Source organism: Vanessa tameamea, chromosome 26 (assembly GCF_037043105.1).
Source record: "Vanessa tameamea isolate UH-Manoa-2023 chromosome 26, ilVanTame1 primary haplotype, whole genome shotgun sequence".
Taxonomy (NCBI): Eukaryota; Metazoa; Arthropoda; class Insecta; order Lepidoptera; family Nymphalidae; genus Vanessa; species Vanessa tameamea.
The window spans coordinates 818,905-837,780 of NC_087334.1; the positions used below are offsets into that span (position 1 = coordinate 818,905).

The following is an 18,876-nucleotide window of genomic DNA, read 5'->3' on the forward strand; positions in this document are numbered from 1 at the left end:
TTTTTATTTTCATCTTTATAACACAAAATATATATAGAAAATGCTAAATACTACTCAAAGCCGTACACGATTATTTTAAACAAAAAATCTTTTTAAGTTTTACCTTTATGACATAGAAATTATTACAACACAAATGATTAAAAACTTGTAACAAGTTTATATACTATATTGACTTTAACACCATACTAATCAATTTATTTAATTAAATTATTATACAAATACACAATAATATATAATAAATACCAGGCTTATAACACTATACTATACAATTTAATTGTCAATTGAGCGTTAAAGCATAATATTGTTAAAATTTAACATCTCTCTGTCAGTTGTCATTAGGGATGTTATGGATATGGCATATGGGTTTTATATGAATACGGATATATATGAATAATATTTAACCGGTTTCAGATACAGTTACGAATTTTCCGATGGTTTCGGATAGTTTCTGTCACGAATATAAGATTGTTTAGAAATTTCAAATTATTTGATATTGGGTACAATCACAGAAAAAGCAAAGAGCATTAGAAAACAATTTTAGCTACTTGCTTTAAGCGTACGCCGTGTGAAAATAAAATTATAATAAAAAAATCGGTTACGATTACGGATAGATATTTTTTACTTTCTTTACTTGTTAGTAGGGCTTTGTGCAAGCCCGTCTGGGTATGTACCACCCACTCATCAGATATTCTACCGCCAAACAGCAGTACTTAGTACTATTGTCTTCCGGTTTGAATGGTAAGCCAGTGTAACAGGCACAAGGAACATAACATCTTAGTTCCCGAGGTTGGTAGCGCATCCGCAATGTAAGAAATGGTTAATATTTTTGCACCGCAATTGTTTATGGGCGATGGTGACCACTAACCATCAGGTGGCCCATTTACACGACCGCCTACCGATACCATAAAACAAATATATATGTTTATTTCGGATATTCGAAAGTATCGATTACGGTTACGGAGTTCCATACATCCCTGCTATATATGGGGCGACGTCCTAAATAATTTATTGATCAGGTGCATGTATATGCCTCATAAGACGTTATTTCGGTGCGTATTTTATCGAAAAAAGTTTCTAAAGTATTTGACACTTCCAAATCTAAATAGACATATTGTTTATTTCCAAAAGTTATTTCCATAGACAAATTATTCTCTATAAGTTCGCAGTAAACACTGTACATCCCAAGTAGCCCTGATTTCATCATCTTTTCCTTTATTATGTGTTTAAAAGTAATATGACGGTGGTAGTACCTACATTTTATTTCTAGAAGTAATAATTTTATATTAACTGAAAAATAAAGATTGGCTTAAAAAAACATGCGCCAGTCGCTAGAATCTTATTATTGTATTGTAATTACATAACTATTCCAAACTATAGCACGCCAATATAATAAACCTTACACGTGGTACGACCGCCGCAGCCGGTAATGGACTCTCGAGGCGCCGATTCAGCGTTTTTAATTTAAACACTGAAAATTTTAACACTGAACTAGCAACGGCGCAACACTTAGAGCCAAGCTCTTATTTTATTTATCATACACGTAACCTGTTTCTTTTGTGGTATATATGTAAGTTTTGAGTCGATTTAATGGAACTCGATGTGATGCGGGGATGCTGCTCGTCTTATTTCTTCGTAGGTCCTTTATGATATAGAAAAATAGGAGTCATTTCTTTTATTATGATTCGATAAAAACTAATCATTTCCTTTTAAGCGATATGTTTATTTTATGTCATGTTTGAATTCATTCAGAATATCCTTCTCAAGGTTGAGTGCAATTTTCCGAACCGTTGCGATATTTTAACGATCAATACGCAAAAGCAAATGTCACTGTTAAGGACGAGTTTGGGGTGTGATACATTGTCGACATTTTGAAACGTGATTTAAATTAATAATTCACTGGAAATTGTTTCAATTACTCAGTATTGTGTGTTTTGATTAAAACTGTGTTTTATTGGAAGCATTTCGTGAAGAAAAGTGTTTTTGAAGCTTGGTAAGTGTTAATTGAAAATTTGTGGTAGAGTATCATTATGTAAAATATATTGAGATTTGAATACTCTTTTATAAATTTTCAAAATGAAATAGCTTAAAATCTTATTTTTTTTTTGTGTATAAAATAACAAATATCCCTTGGTCCACAGACGAAGAACTCACGAAAGTACGAAGTAAGCAACGCGATTAAACCGAGTGAAAATCGGAAAATATTATATTAAAATAAATTGATAGTACGCTTGCGCAATGGCGGTCGGTGTTAACCAAAAAGAAGTGGCTCCAGCGTCCGGCGTGACGAAAAAGGAACCGAAGGAGCTGATGATGACGATCTCTCATAAGAAGAAAATTATAAAAGTTAAACGTGTACAAAAAATTTTTTACGGATTTAATGTTAAACCAAATACAGAGTAACTCGTTAAGAGGACCCTGGATATAGGATAAGTCTCTATTTCTGTTAACTGTAAAGTCACAACACTTTTGAATTGAAACACCTCAGTCACTGGGATTACGTAACCTTTACGACTGAGATTTCCTTTGTTAGATTTTTCGATGTTTTCCGCATTAATTGGGACTTTTTCACTGAATAGACTCTCGACTAAGTGAGACAACTATTATCAATTTATCATTTTGAATATTGTTCGGAACACGTCTAAACACATTAATTGTTCTCAAACACTCGGCATTTCTATCGCAAGAAAGGTGTAAGAGACATATTTTATAAAGTATAAAATTCCAAAAAAAATTAAGCTCAGGTCCTTTCAAATTCCAAATATCCAGGTTACACTGTAATTGTATACAAAATGTTTAACACAACACTAACAAATTAAAATCTTCGTAAAATATTCTACATTTATAAAATATATGTATTCTTAAACAATGGCCATCAGACAACTGTGGTGTGCCGCTGTTATCTGTCCAACACCGACGGTCGATGGTCCGCTGACGGCGCGACAATTTATTGTATTGGTATGGCACAAGAGTTTCATTTTAACACGGGCTTTGCAAGCAAAAAACAAAACATCCGAACACAAATTTCTAGAAACCTTAACAGTTTATATAAGTTATGCTAAACTATTTTTTATACTTGTATTTATTTACGAATTGTTTAATCATTGTATGTTTTATATTGTGTACAATCTATTCTTATGTTAGTGCCAAAATATTAGAGGATTAAGATCAAAGAACGAATATTTTGAACTGATACGTGTCTAAATACTTTTTATTAAATCAGACGACAGACAGTAACAGCTCGAAATTCCATCTCCCACTGCTGGGCAAACAACGGCTTAGGAGAAAATGCTGCGTTTATTCCATCACGCTTAACTTAATAATTGTTGTCGAATTTCATGGGAAACATGCGTGTGTCCACATTATGGTTTTCCTTCAGCGAATAGAAAAAGGATTGACAGATATTCTGGGCCATCGCGGCTTCCGAACTTTTTACAGACGTGATCAAAGTTACGGAATTTAAAGAAAATTGGACGAGGTTTTCTTGAAGTAGAAAGGTTTTTATAAGTTATCGAGTTAAAAAACTAGCAATGCTTGCCAGAATTTCGAAAATTCGTTTTTGATCAAATCGTTCTATCGCGGCGGTCGATCTTTTTTACATTCGTGATGGAAAGGTGTCATCTTTGTCTGAGAGAGATAATAAAAACAAGCTGGAGGGGGTGTCCTTAAAAAGAAAAATGATTTAAAACCAAGCTTTTGTGTATTAAATTAAAAAGATATGAGTATGTTATATTATAATGTCACCGACACCAAAATATTATCTAAATGACAGCTCGGTCCGTTGAGTGGGATTGGTTCAATATGTAGTTGAAACTTTGATTGATTCATTCTTGTTGTCGAAGATAAATAAAAGCTTCTTAAAACATCTGTACTGTATACTTCTCTGTGTATATTCATAGAGAATTATATTATAATCAGTGCCAATCAATGCCATATTATTAGTGGTGCATACTAAGGCCACACGTAGGTATGTCTATACATCAGAGTCAGTGTTATTGAATTATCTTATTGTAAAATGTATGTTTTAATATGTGTCTGTATCCGCTCGGAACTAATTACAATAAATGTCGTCTATGAATAATATTCTGCATTTTGTCTGTAGGAGAATTACACATTTACTTATTCCCTAAAATATATAAAATATTTCAAAATAATGAAATTGAGAAAGAATATTATTAGGGCTATTTTGCCATGACACACGGTCAGTTGTCTAATGATGTCGCCATCAAACATAGAATTAGTAATTTCGAAAGAAAAATCATCTGACAAAACGAAACAAATATCGATTCTATACGATTATCTCATTGGAAGATTACTATAAAGATGTTCTTCTAATATATGTGCACACATTTGAGGAAATTATCACACCTTAACAGTTATTTTTTTCTTAAAGCAGTACTTAGTACTGTTCTGTTCCGGTTTGAAGGGTGAGTAAGCCAGTGTAACTACAGGCACAGGGGACATAACATCTTAGTTCCCGAGGTTGGTGGCGCATTGGTCATGTAGGGAATGGTTAATATTTCTTGCAGAACCATTGTCTATGGGCGATGGTGACCACTAACGTTACGTTACCACGTTACGGAGTTCTATAACATCCCTGCTTTATATGGGGCGACGTCATAAATAAATTATTGATCCGGTGCATGTAAATGCCCCATAGACTTTTAAATACCTTGATTATATCTAACGCAGTAGTCCGGTCAAACGAAAATTCAACGCTACATTTGGGAACATTATTTGTTAGTATTTTATTGGCTTCTAAAATAGATGAATTTAAGTGGGAGGTTATATCGGTGAGTATTTTATCGAAAAAAGCTCCTAAAGTATTTGACACTTCCAAATCTAAATAGACATATTGTCTATTTCCAAATGCTAATTCCATAGACAAATTATTCTCCAAAAACATGCGCCAGTCGCTAGAATCTTATTATTGTATTGTAATTACATAACTATTCCAAACTATAGCACGCCAATATAATAAACCTTACACGTGGTACGACCGCCGCAGCCGGTAATGGACTCTCGAGGCGCCGATTCAGCGTTTTTGATTTAAACACTGAAAATTTTAACACTGAACTAGCACCGGCGCAACACTTAGAGCCAAGCTCTTATTTTATTTATCATACACGTAACCTGTTTCTTTTGTGGTATATATGTAAGTTTTGAGTCGATTTAATGGAACTCGATGTGATGCGGGGATGCTGCTCGTCTTATTTCTTCGTAGGTCCTTTATGATATAGAAAAATAGGAGTCATTTCTTTTATTATGATTCGATAAAAACTAATCATTTCCTTTTAAGCGATATGTTTATTTTATGTCATGTTTGAATTCATTCAGAATATCCTTCTCAAGGTTGAGTGCAATTTTCCGAACCGTTGCGATATTTTAACGATCAATACGCAAAAGCAAATGTCACTGTTAAGGACGAGTTTGGGGTGTGATACATTGTCGACATTTTGAAACGTGATTTAAATTAATGATTCACTGGAAATTGTTTCAATTACTCAGTATTGTGTGTTTTGATTAAAACTGTGTTTTATAGGAAGCATTTCGTGAAGAAAAGTGTTTTTGAAGCTTGGTAAGTGTTAATTGAAAATTTGTGGTAGAGTATCATTATGTAAAATATATTGAGATTTGAATACTCTTTTATAAATTTTCAAAATGAAATAGCTTAAAATCTTATTTTTTTTTTGTGTATAAAATAACAAATATCCCTTGGTCCACAGACGAAGAACTCACGAAAGTACGAAGTAAGCAACGCGATTAAACCGAGTGAAAATCGGAAAATATTATATTAAAATAAATTGATAGTACGCTTGCGCAATGGCGGTCGGTGTTAACCAAAAAGAAGTGGCTCCAGCGTCCGGCGTGACGAAAAAGGTACCGATGGAGCTGACGATGATGATCTCTCCTAAGAAGAAAATTATAAAAGTTAAATGTGTACAAAAAATTTTTTACGGATTTAAAGCTAAACCAAATACAGTGTAATTCGTTAAGAGGACCCTGGATATAGGATAAGTCTCTATTTCTGTTAACTGTAAAGTCACAACACTTTTGAATTGAAACACCTCAGTCACTGGGATTATGTAACCTTTACGACTGAGATTTCCTTTGTTAGATTTTTCGATGTTTTCCGCATTAATTGGGACTTTTTCACTGAATAGACTCTCGACTAAGTGAGACAACTATTATCAATTTATCATTTTGAATATTGTTCGGAACACGTCTAAACACATTAATTGTTCTCAAACACTCGGCATTTCTATCGCAAGAAAGGTGTAAGAGACATATTTTATAAAGTATAAAATTCCAAAAAAAATTAAGCTCAGGTCCTTTCAAATTCCAAATATCCAGGTTACACTGTAATTGTATACAAAATGTTTAACACAACACTAACAAATTAAAATCTTCGTAAAATATTCTACATTTATAAAATATATGTATTCTTAAACAATGGCCATCAGACAACTGTGGTGTGCCGCTGTTATCTGTCCAACACCGAGGGTCGATGGTCCGCTGACGGCGCGACAATTTATTGTATTGGTATGGCACAAGAGTTTCATTTTAACACGGGCTTTGCAAGCAAAAAACAAAACATCCGAACACAAATTTCTAGAAACCTTAACAGTTTATATAAGTTATGCTAAACTATTTTTTATACTTGTATTTATTTACGAATTGTTTAATCATTGTATGTTTTATATTGTGTACAATCTATTCTTATGTTAGTGCCAAAATATTAGAGGATTAAGATCAAAGAACGAATATTTTGAACTGATACGTGTCTAAATACTTTTTATTAAATCAGACGACAGACAGTAACAGCTCGAAATTCCATCTCCCACTGCTGGGCAAGCAACGGCTTAGGAGAAAATGCTGCGTTTATTCCACCACGTTTATCTTTATGATTGTTGTCGAATTTCATGGGAAACATGCGTGTGTCCACATTATGGTTTTCCTTCAGCGAATAGAAAAAGGATTGACAGATATTCTGGGCCATCGCGGCTTCCGAACTTTTTACAGACGTGATCAAAGTTACGGAATTTAAAGAAAATTGGACGAGGTTTTCTTGAAGTAGAAAGGTTTTTATAAGTTATCGAGTTAAAAAACTAGCAATGCTTGCCAAAATTTCGAAACTTCGTTTCTGATCAAATCGTTCTATCGCGGCGATCGATCTTTTTTACATTCGTGATAGAAATGTGTCATCTTTGTCTGAGAGAGATAATAAAAACAAACTGGAGGGGGTGTCCTTGAAAAAGAAAAATGATTTAAAACCAAGCTTTCGTGTATTAAATTAAAAATATATGAGTATGTTATATTATAATGTCACCGACACCAAAATATGCTCTAAATGACAGCTCGGTCCGTTGAGTGGGATTGGTTTGATATTTAGTTGAAAAACATCTATACTGTATACTTCTCTGTGTATATTCATAGAGAATTATATTATAATCAGTGCCAATCAATGCCATATTATTAGTGGTGCATACTAAGGCCACACGTAGGTATGTCTATACATCAGAGTCAGTGTTATTGAATTATCTTATTGTAAAATGTATGTTTTAATATGTGTCTGTATCCGCTCGGAACTAATCACAATAAATGTCGTCTATGAATAATATTCTGCATTTTGTCTGTAGGAGAATTACACATTTACTTATTCCCTAAAATATATAAAATATTTCAAAATAATGAAATTGAGAAAGAATATTGCTAGGGCTATTTTTCTAAAAATGTTTCGATTTTATAAATATTTTATATTGAATATAATTGCGAAACGATACACTAAATAAAAGGAAAACCTACATAATATAAACCTACATAACCAATGCGACCCCAACCTTGTCAATGTCACATATCACATTTTGACACTCACGCTCGTGTTCTGAGGTGAGTTTCGAGTTTCTTCTTATAGAATACCTCTGCAGTATGTATTTAATAAAAACAATCGATGGGTTTAAGACTTTTTATTACGGTTCATTTTTAATTAGTTAACTTTTTTAAAATATCGTGTTTAAAGACGTTTAATATTATAATGGGCATGTTATGCGGAGGAATGAGGACCATGTTGTGAGGAAGTTCTTGAACATGGACCTGGATGGATATTGAGGAAGGGGACGACTAAAGAAACGATGGATGGATTCTGTGAAAGACGATATGGCTGGAAAGAATGTTACTTGTGAGATGACGTCAGACAGAAGTATGGAAGAAGAAGACATGCTGCGCCGATCCCAAATAAAATTGGGATAAGGGAAGAGGATGATGAGTCGTGTAACGTATTTCTGCTGTCCGTCTTAGACTTACCTACATACAGTGTCACAGAACCTTAGTGTTATTGTGGTTATAATAATTAGCCATGATACACGGCTGGTTGTCTAATGATGTCGCCATCAAACATAGAATTAGCAATTTCGAAAAAAAATTATCATCTGACAAAACGAAACAAATATCGATTCTGTACGATTATCTCATTGGAAGATTACTATAAAGATGTTCTTCTAATATATGTGCACACATTTGAGGAAATTATCACACCTTAACAGTTATTTTTTTCTTAAAGCAGTACTTAGTACTGTTCTGTTCCGGTTTGAAGGGTGAGTAAGCCAGTGTAACTACAGGCACAGGGGACATAACATCTTAGTTCCCGAGGTTGGTGGCGCATTGGTCATGTAGGGAATGGTTAATATTTCTTGCAGAACCATTGTCTATGGGCGATGGTGACCACTAACGTTACGTTACCACGTTACGGAGTTCTATAACATCCCTGCTTTATATGGGGCGACGTCATAAATAAATTATTGATCCGGTGCATGTAAATGCCCCATAGACTTTTAAATACCTTGATTATATCTAACGCAGTAGTCCGGTCAAACGAAAATTCAACGCTACATTTGGGAACATTATTTGTTAGTATTTTATTGGCTTCTAAAATAGATGAATTTAAGTGGGAGGTTATATCGGTGAGTATTTTATCGAAAAAAGCTCCTAAAGTATTTGACACTTCCAAATCTAAATAGACATATTGTCTATTTCCAAATGCTAATTCCATAGACAAATTATTCTCCAAAAACATGCGCCAGTCGCTAGAATCTTATTATTGTATTGTAATTACATAACTATTCCAAACTATAGCACGCCAATATAATAAACCTTACACGTGGTACGACCGCCGCAGCCGGTAATGGACTCTCGAGGCGCCGATTCAGCGTTTTTGATTTAAACACTGAAAATTTTAACACTGAACTAGCACCGGCGCAACACTTAGAGCCAAGCTCTTATTTTATTTATCATACACGTAACCTGTTTCTTTTGTGGTATATATGTAAGTTTTGAGTCGATTTAATGGAACTCGATGTGATGCGGGGATGCTGCTCGTCTTATTTCTTCGTAGGTCCTTTATGATATAGAAAAATAGGAGTCATTTCTTTTATTATGATTCGATAAAAACTAATCATTTCCTTTTAAGCGATATGTTTATTTTATGTCATGTTTGAATTCATTCAGAATATCCTTCTCAAGGTTGAGTGCAATTTTCCGAACCGTTGCGATATTTTAACGATCAATACGCAAAAGCAAATGTCACTGTTAAGGACGAGTTTGGGGTGTGATACATTGTCGACATTTTGAAACGTGATTTAAATTAATAATTCACTGGAAATTGTTTCAATTACTCAGTATTGTGTGTTCTGATTAAAACTGTGTTTCATTGGAAGCATTTCGTGAAGAAAAGTGTTTTTGAAGCTTGGTAAGTGTTAATTGAAAATTTGTGGTAGAGTATCATTATGTAAAATATATTGAGATTTGAATACTCTTTTATAAATTTTCAAAATGAAATAGCTTAAAATCTTATTTTTTTTTTGTGTATAAAATAACAAATATCCCTTGGTCCACAGACGAAGAACTCACGAAAGTACGAAGTAAGCAACGCGATTAAACCGAGTGAAAATCGGAAAATATTATATTAAAATAAATTGATAGTACGCTTGCGCAATGGCGGTCGGTGTTAACCAAAAAGAAGTGGCTCCAGCGTCCGGCGTGACGAAAAAGGTACCGATGGAGCTGACGATGATGATCTCTCATAAGAAGAAAATTATAAAAGTTAAATGTGTACAAAAAATTTTTCACGGATTTAAAGCTAAACCAAATACAGTGTAACTCGTTAAGAGGACCCTGGATATAGGATAAGTCTCTATTTCTGTTAACTGTAAAGTCACAACACTTTTGAATTGAAACACCTCAGTCACTGGGATTATGTAACCTTTACGACTGAGATTTCCTTTGTTAGATTTTTCGATGTTTTCCGCATTAATTGGGACTTTTTCAGTGAATAGACTCTCGACTAAGTGAGACAACTATTATCAATTTATCATTTTGAATATTGTTCGGAACACGTCTAAACACATTAATTGTTCTCAAACACTCGGCATTTCTATCGCAAGAAAGGTGTAAGAGACATATTTTATAAAGTAATAAATTCCAAAAAAAAAATTAAGCTCAGGTCCTTTCAAATTCCAAATATCCAGGTTACACTGTAATTGTATACTAAATGTTTAACACAACACTAACAAATTAAAATCTTCGTAAAATATTCTACATTTATAAAATATATGTATTCTTAAACAATGGCCATCGGACAACTGTGGTGTGCCGCTGTTATCTGTCCAACACCGAGGGTCGATGGTCCGCTGACGGCGCGACAATTTATTGTATTGGTATGGCACAAGAGTTTCATTTTAACACGGGCTTTGCAAGCTGGAGATGGACTAATGGCGACGGAAGTAAGCTCTACACACACGAGGACACGTCCACCACCATCTGCGCAAAAACGAAACATCCGAACACAAATTTCTAGAAATCTTAACAGTTTATATAAGTTATGCTAAACTATTTTTTACACTTGTATTTATTTACGAATTGTTTAATCATTGTATGTTTTATATTGTGTACCATCTATTCTTATGTTAGTGCCAAAATATTAGAGGATTAAGATCAAAGAACGAATATTTTGAACTGATACGTGTCTAAATACTTTTTATTAAATCAGACGACAGACAGTAACAGCTCGAAATTCCATCTCCCACTGCTGGGCAAACAACGGCTTAGGAGAAAATGCTGCGTTTATTCCACCACGCTTAACTTAATAATTGTTGTCGAATTTCATGGGAAACATGCGTGTGTCCACGTTATGGTTTTCCTTCAGCGAATAGAAAAAGGATTGACAGATATTCTGGGCCATCGCGGCTTCCGAACTTTTTACAGACGTGATCAAAGTTACGGAATTTAAAGAAAATTGGACGAGGTTTTCTTGAAGTAGAAAGGTTTTTATAAGTTATCGAGTTAAAAAACTAGCAATGCTTGCCAGAATTTCGAAAATTCGTTTTTGATCAAATCGTTCTATCGCGGCGGTCGATCTTTTTTACATTCGTGATGGAAAGGTGTCATCTTTGTCTGAGAGAGATAATAAAAACAAACTGGAGGGGGTGTCCTAGAAAAAGAAAAATGATTTAAAACCAAGCTTTTGTGTATTAAATTAAAAAGATATGAGTATGTTATATTATAATGTCACCGACACCAAAATATTATCTAAATGACAGCTCGGTCCGTTGAGTGGGATTGGTTTGATATTTAGTTGAAACTTTGATCGATTGATTCTTGTTGTCGAAGATAAGTAAAAGCTTCTTAAAACATCTGTACTGTATACTTCTCTGTGTATATTCATAGAGAATTATATTATAATCAGTGCCAATCAATGCCATATTATTAGTGGTGCATACTAAGGCCACACGTAGGTATGTCTATACATCAGAGTCAGTGTTATTGTCTATCTATTATTATCTATTAGTCTATCTTATTGTAAAATGTATGTTTTAATATGTGTCTGTATCCGCTCGGAACTAATCACAATAAATGTCGTCTATGAATAATATTCTGCATTTTGTCTGTAGGAGAATTACACATTTACTTATTCCCTAAAATATATAAAATATTTCAAAATAATGAAATTGAGAAAGAATATTGCTAGGGCTATTTTTCTAAAAATGTTTCGATTTTATAAATATTTTATATTGAATATAATTGCGAAACGATACACTAAATAAAAGGAAGACCTACAAAATATAAACCTACATAACCAATGCGACCCCAACCTTGTCAATGTCACATATCACATTTTGACATTCACGCTCGTGTTCTGAGGTGAGTTTCGAGTTTCTTCTTATAGAATACCTCTGCGGGTATGTATTTAATAAAAACAATTGATGGGTTTAAGAGGTTGTATTACGGTTCATTTTTAATTAGTTCACTTTTTTAAATATCGTGTTAAAGACATTTAATATTATAATGGGCATGTTATGCGGAGGAATGAGGACCATGCTGTGAGGAAGGTCTTGAACATGGACGTGGATGGATTGTGTGAAAGACGATATGGCTGGAAAGAATGTTACTTGTGAGATGACGTCAGACAGAGAAGTATGGACGAAGAAGACATGCTGCGCCGATCCCAAATAAAATTGGGATAAGGGAAGAGGATGATGAGTTGTGTAACGTATTTCTGCTGTCCGTCTTGGACTTACCTACATACAGTGTCACAGAACCTTAGTGTTATTGTGGTTATAATAATTAGCCATGATACACGGCTGGTTGTCTAATGATGTCGCCATCAAACATAGAATTAGTAATTTCGAAGAAAAATTATCATCTGACAAAACGAAACCAATATCGATTCTGTACGATTATCGATTCTGTGGGAATATCGACTCGGTACCGATAGATATACATTACATTTTCGATTTTATTCGTCAAGTTGATCGAACTGATGGCTGTCTTCGAGTATAGTGTAATATATGCAGGAAGTGTCTCTTAATACGTAACGGTTGTGAACTCTGCGATTTCATCACAAGACCAAAGACACAGTCGAACCAATATATAATACACCAGAATGTAACAAAGAAATTAATAAACTTATTATTATTATTACGAAATTTATAATCGAAATAAATTAATTTATTCCATTAGGCATTTTCGTATAGTCGTTTTACAACTAAATTAAATTTAAAGTTATGCTGGGACTCAGCATATTCCATGTCGCAGAAGGAGGCTGCGGATCGGCAGCGGGTGGTGAACGCTGCTGCAGACCCGATCCGCCGACGAAGACCGTGACTGTGCGCCCCTGCGCGCCCCTGCGCGCAGCGTATTTGCAGGGAAAACGTCTCTTCCATGTTTGATTCGTTTATGGGGATAACCGCATTTTTTTACTATCTGTAAATTTAAATATGTATAAAATAACTATTCCTACATTTTTATATTTATTTATTTGGACGCTATTAAATCACGCCTCGTAAACGCGCTCACATCTAACAAAATGGAACGGGGAACGCGAATTCGAATCTTTAAATAATAAAATACCTATGTCTTAACTTAACCGATCGTTATGAATTTTTGGACACGCCTTGTTAGGAATACATAATATGACTTAGCATCTGGCTCTTCACGTGAAGGCTACGCCGCGGGCGGAAATTAGTGAAAATATAAATATGGAACCAACTTTGGAAATATTTGCTTTCGTCGATATAATCAATTAGCGCTATTTTAATTACAATAGTAAACGAACTGTAATAAACCAATTATTAAACTTTATTTTATTATTTATTGACAGAATTATTTGTAATGTTTTTAATTAGTTATTATTGAAATAGTAACGAAACGCAATCAGCTAGATGAGAGTTCGTCGTACTCGACGAAGGAAGGTGAAAAATATAATTATGTCGAACGTAGGAAAACCAAACAAATGGTTATTTTTAATATAATAATTGATTTATATCTGGATTGACGACTGTCGTTATGTATATGTTTAAATTAAGTATATGTTATACTTGAATTAATTAATTATTCCAAAGATTAGAAAATTATTTTTATATTTTGAGGCTTAAATAAACGCTATAATGTATAAACATTATTATTATTTTTTATGCTATCGGTTGGTGGACGAGCAAATGGGCCACCTGATGGTAAGTGGCCACCATCGCCCACAGCCAATGGCGCTGTAAGAAATATTGACCATTCCTTACATCGCCTATGCGCCACCGACCTTGGGAACTAAGATGTTATGCTAAAATAGAATCGAATTGATAAAAAAGACTCCTCTTTTTGAAGTCGGACTTTTAATTTAGGAAGTTTAACTGAGAAGACGATTGTGTTGTCACCTGTTTTGAAATTTTCAGTTCAGTGAAATCAGTTCTAGGCTTTAACCTGCACATATCAATTAAAAGTTAGTATCAATAAACAAAATGGCTTCGGTCAGGCAGCCTGCACGTGCACAATACGGTGTGATGTAAGTTCATCAAGCATGGTTGAATAGAATCGTTACTTTAATTAGGTTTTTTATTGGCGACTGATTTCACATGACATTAATAATATTAATTATTATTAATTTTTAATGTTTTCGCAATGACCACACAAAACGTTTACGAAGAATATGATATTAATTTAATTGTTATATGATTTTTTACTTTTTCTAGATATAATCTAATCTGAGTGGGTGCACCCACTTTCCTCATATTCGACCACCAAATACAATACCCAATATTGTCATGTTCCGGCTTCAGTTAGTTAAGTTATCAGATCTCATGTAGAGCCAAGCTTCAACACTACACGCCCTAACTCTACAAGGCCTAACTTCACAAACTGTTCACCTTAGTCAAAATATGTGTAGATATATTTTACATGAAAATGTTTTGGTGGGATTTCATTTATTTCTGTAAGTTGCTTGTGACAAAATGTTTTTTTTTATTATTTATTTTTGTTGTATTTTTTTTATTATTTATAACTTACATGGAGCCTCATTATAAATTTTCAGATCTCTAGTGTCAAAATTGTAAAATATATTATAGGTGGCAAACGGGCAGGAGGCTCATCTGATGTAAAGTGACTACCATCTGCAACACCGGGGGGCTTGCAGGTGCAAACGAATACTAGCTAACATACCAAATTTCAGTATTCTAGGACATTAGGAAATAACCTAAGAATTTTGATGATCATCAGCGAGTCAGTTACAAAATCAGGGTTTCTTTAGATAGAATAAAATCGAAAGTATAAGAGCTATGCAATTAAAACTGTATACGTTTAAATAATTTTCTTATTGTCAACATGTGCCTAGAATTTTGTTTATCTGGTATAATTCAAATCCAATATGGGTTTAAAAACTTACAAAACTCTTCGAGAAAAGGTAGGGCCCTGTTCGCTTGGCTCTTCTTGCTGGCGGTACTACCGAGCCCCGAGATTTGGATGTAGTGTGTCAAATGTATCAGCAATAAAGACCATCCTTAGGATTGTCTGTAAACAATTTGACCGAGTGCCGATGTATTTATTAGTAATGTGAGAAATAGTTTATTTTAAAGTTAATAAAATAAAAGTATAGATTATTTATGACAATTGATAGTTAACTAAGATCTTTTTTATTGGTGAAGACATAACAAGACGAGGTGGCCGAGTGGTTAAGGCGTTGGACTGCTAATCCAATGTGCTCTGCACGCGTGGGTTCGAATCCCATCCTCGTCGGTATATTTTGCGACAGTATTTCTTAAATATATATTAATACGTACGCATTTTTTGGGGCAAACCGTTGAACTAGGTGATCATAAAATTACTTGGATATTGAGCGTAATATGCGTTCTGTCAAAACGATCCCGTAGATATAGGATCTACGGGATCGTTTTGCATGCATCCATGCAGAAAATTGGCATCGCAGGGATATTAGTGGATAAGTTTCAGGCCTAAACGGCAAGTTATGTGGGAATCATTTTCAGTGGGATTCAGTATTGCTGGAGGAGATAGCGTTCCTCCCAAGGGTCCTTAAATTTTTCTGACAGAAAATCTTAACAGCATCTTGTACTTTGATTGCTGCCTCAGAAAACACGTAAAGCCATTTTCTTATCAGATTGTTGTCTCATTGGAAGATTACTATAAAGATGTTCTTCTAATATATGTGCACACATTTGAGGAAATTATCACACCTTAACAGTTATTTTTTTCTTAAAGCAGTACTTAGTACTGTTGTGTTCCGGTTTGAAGGGTGAGTAAGCCAGTGTAACTACAGGCACAAGGGACATAAAATCTTAGTTCCCGAGGTCCCGAGGTCATGTAGGAAATGGTTAATATTTCTTGCAGGACCATTGTCTATGGGCGATGGTGACCACTAACCATCAGGTGGCCCATTTGCACGACCGCCTACCGATACCATAAAACAATTATATATGTTTATTTCGGATATTCGATAGTATCGATTACGGTTACGGAGTTCCATAACATCCCTGCTATATATGGGGCGACGTCCTAAATAATTTATTGATCAGGTGCATGTATATGCCTCATAAGACGTTATTTCGGTGAGTATTTTATCGAAAAAAGTTTCTAAAGTATTTGACACTTCCAAATCTAAATAGACATATTGTCTATTTCCAAATGCTAATTCCATAGACAAATTATACTCTATAGGTTCGCAGTAAACACTGTACATCCCAAGTAGCCCTGATTTCATCATCTTTTCCTTTATTATGTGTTTAAAAGTAATATGACGGTGGTAGTACCTACATTTTGTTTCTAGAAGTAATAATTTTATATTAACTGAAAACTGAAGATTGGCTTAAAAAAACATGCGCCAGTCGCTAGAATCTTATTATTGTATTGTAATTACATAACTATTCCAAACTATAGCACGCCGATATAATAAACCTCACACGTGGTACGACCGCCGCAGCCGGTAATGGACTCTCGAGGCGCCGATTCAGCGTTTTTAATTTAAACACTGAAAATTTTAACACTGAACTAGCAACGGCGCAACACTTAGAGCCAAGCTCTTATTTTATTTATCATACACGTAACCTGTTTCTTTTGTGGTATATGTGTAAGTTTTGAGTCGATTTAATGGAACTCGATGTGATGCGGGGATGCTGCTCGTCTTATTTCTTCGTAGGTCTTTTATGATATAGAAAAATAGGAGTCATTTCTTTTATTATGATTCGATAAAAACTAATCATTTCCTTTTAAGCGATATGTTTATTTTATGTCATGTTTGAATTCATTCAGAATATCCTTCTCAAGGTTGAGTGCAATTTTCCGAACCGTTGCGATATTTTAACGATCAATACGCAAAAGCAAATGTCACTGTTAAGGACGAGTTTGGGGTGTGATACATTGTCGACATTTTGAAACGTGATTTAAATTAATAATTCACTGGAAATTGTTTCAATTACTCAGTATTGTGTGTTCTGATTAAAACTGTGTTTCATTGGAAGCATTTCGTGAAGAAAAGTGTTTTTGAAGCTTGGTAAGTGTTAATTGAAAATTTGTGGTAGAGTATCATTATGTAAAATATATTGAGATTTGAATACTCTTTTATAAATTTTCAAAATGAAATAGCTTAAAATCTTATTTTTTTTTTGTGTATAAAATAACAAATATCCCTTGGTCCACAGACGAAGAACTCACGAAAGTACGAAGTAAGCAACGCGATTAAACCGAGTGAAAATCGGAAAATATTATATTAAAATAAATTGATAGTACGCTTGCGCAATGGCGGTCGGTGTTAACCAAAAAGAAGTGGCTCCAGCGTCCGGCGTGACGAAAAAGGTACCGATGGAGCTGACGATGATGATCTCTCATAAGAAGAAAATTATAAAAGTTAAATGTGTACAAAAAATTTTTCACGGATTTAAAGCTAAACCAAATACAGTGTAACTCGTTAAGAGGACCCTGGATATAGGATAAGTCTCTATTTCTGTTAACTGTAAAGTCACAACACTTTTGAATTGAAACACCTCAGTCACTGGGATTATGTAACCTTTACGACTGAGATTTCCTTTGTTAGATTTTTCGATGTTTTCCGCATTAATTGGGACTTTTTCAGTGAATAGACTCTCGACTAAGTGAGACAACTATTATCAATTTATCATTTTGAATATTGTTCGGAACACGTCTAAACACATTAATTGTTCTCAAACACTCGGCATTTCTATCGCAAGAAAGGTGTAAGAGACATATTTTATAAAGTAATAAATTCCAAAAAAAAAATTAAGCTCAGGTCCTTTCAAATTCCAAATATCCAGGTTACACTGTAATTGTATACTAAATGTTTAACACAACACTAACAAATTAAAATCTTCGTAAAATATTCTACATTTATAAAATATATGTATTCTTAAACAATGGCCATCAGACAACTGTGGTGTGCCGCTGTTATCTGTCCAACACCGAGGGTCGATGGTCCGCTGACGGCGCGACAATTTATTGTATTGGTATGGCACAAGAGTTTCATTTTAACACGGGCTTTGCAAGCTGGAGATGGACTAATGGCGACGGAAGTAAGCTCTACACACACGAGGACACGTCCACCACCATCTGCGCAAAAACGAAACATCCGAACACAAATTTCTAGAAATCTTAACAGTTTATATAAGTTATGCTAAACTATTTTTTACACTTGTATTTATTTACGAATTGTTTAATCATTGTATGTTTTATATTGTGTACCATCTATTCTTATGTTAGTGCCAAAATATTAGAGGATTAAGATCAAAGAACGAATATTTTGAACTGATACGTGTCTAAATACTTTTTATTAAATCAGACGACGGACAGTAACAGCTCGAAATCTCATCTCCCACTGCTGGGCAAACAACGGCTTAGGAGAAAATGCTGCGTTTATTCCACCAAGCTTATCTTAATAATTGTTGTCGAATTTCATGGGAAACATGCGTGTGTCCACGTTATGGTTTTCCTTCAGCGAATAGAAAAAAGATTGACAGATATTCTGGGCCATCGCGGCTTCCGAAGTTTTTACAGACGTGATCAAAGTTACGGAATTTAAAGAAAATTGGACGAGGT

The 18,876-nt window shown here is 34.3% G+C and overlaps 2 long non-coding RNA genes and 1 other non-coding gene across 3 annotated transcripts; all 3 read left to right on the top strand.

Moving 5' to 3' along the window:
• Window positions 1-9,689: 9,689 nt before the first annotated feature.
• LOC135194165 (uncharacterized) lies at window positions 9,690-10,944 on the top strand. The gene is made up of 3 exons (XR_010309683.1): window positions 9,690-9,742; window positions 9,891-10,405; window positions 10,724-10,944. It is a non-coding gene; the product is annotated as an uncharacterized LOC135194165 (long non-coding RNA).
• Window positions 10,945-15,470: 4,526 nt separating this feature from the next.
• Trnas-gcu (transfer RNA serine (anticodon GCU)) lies at window positions 15,471-15,552 on the top strand. The gene has a single exon. It is a non-coding gene; the product is annotated as a tRNA-Ser (tRNA).
• A 1,596-nt stretch (window positions 15,553-17,148) lies between these two features.
• On the top strand, window positions 17,149-18,522 carry LOC135194164 (uncharacterized). The gene is made up of 3 exons (XR_010309682.1): window positions 17,149-17,320; window positions 17,469-17,983; window positions 18,302-18,522. It is a non-coding gene; the product is annotated as an uncharacterized LOC135194164 (long non-coding RNA).
• The last annotated feature ends 354 nt before the right edge of the window (window positions 18,523-18,876 follow it).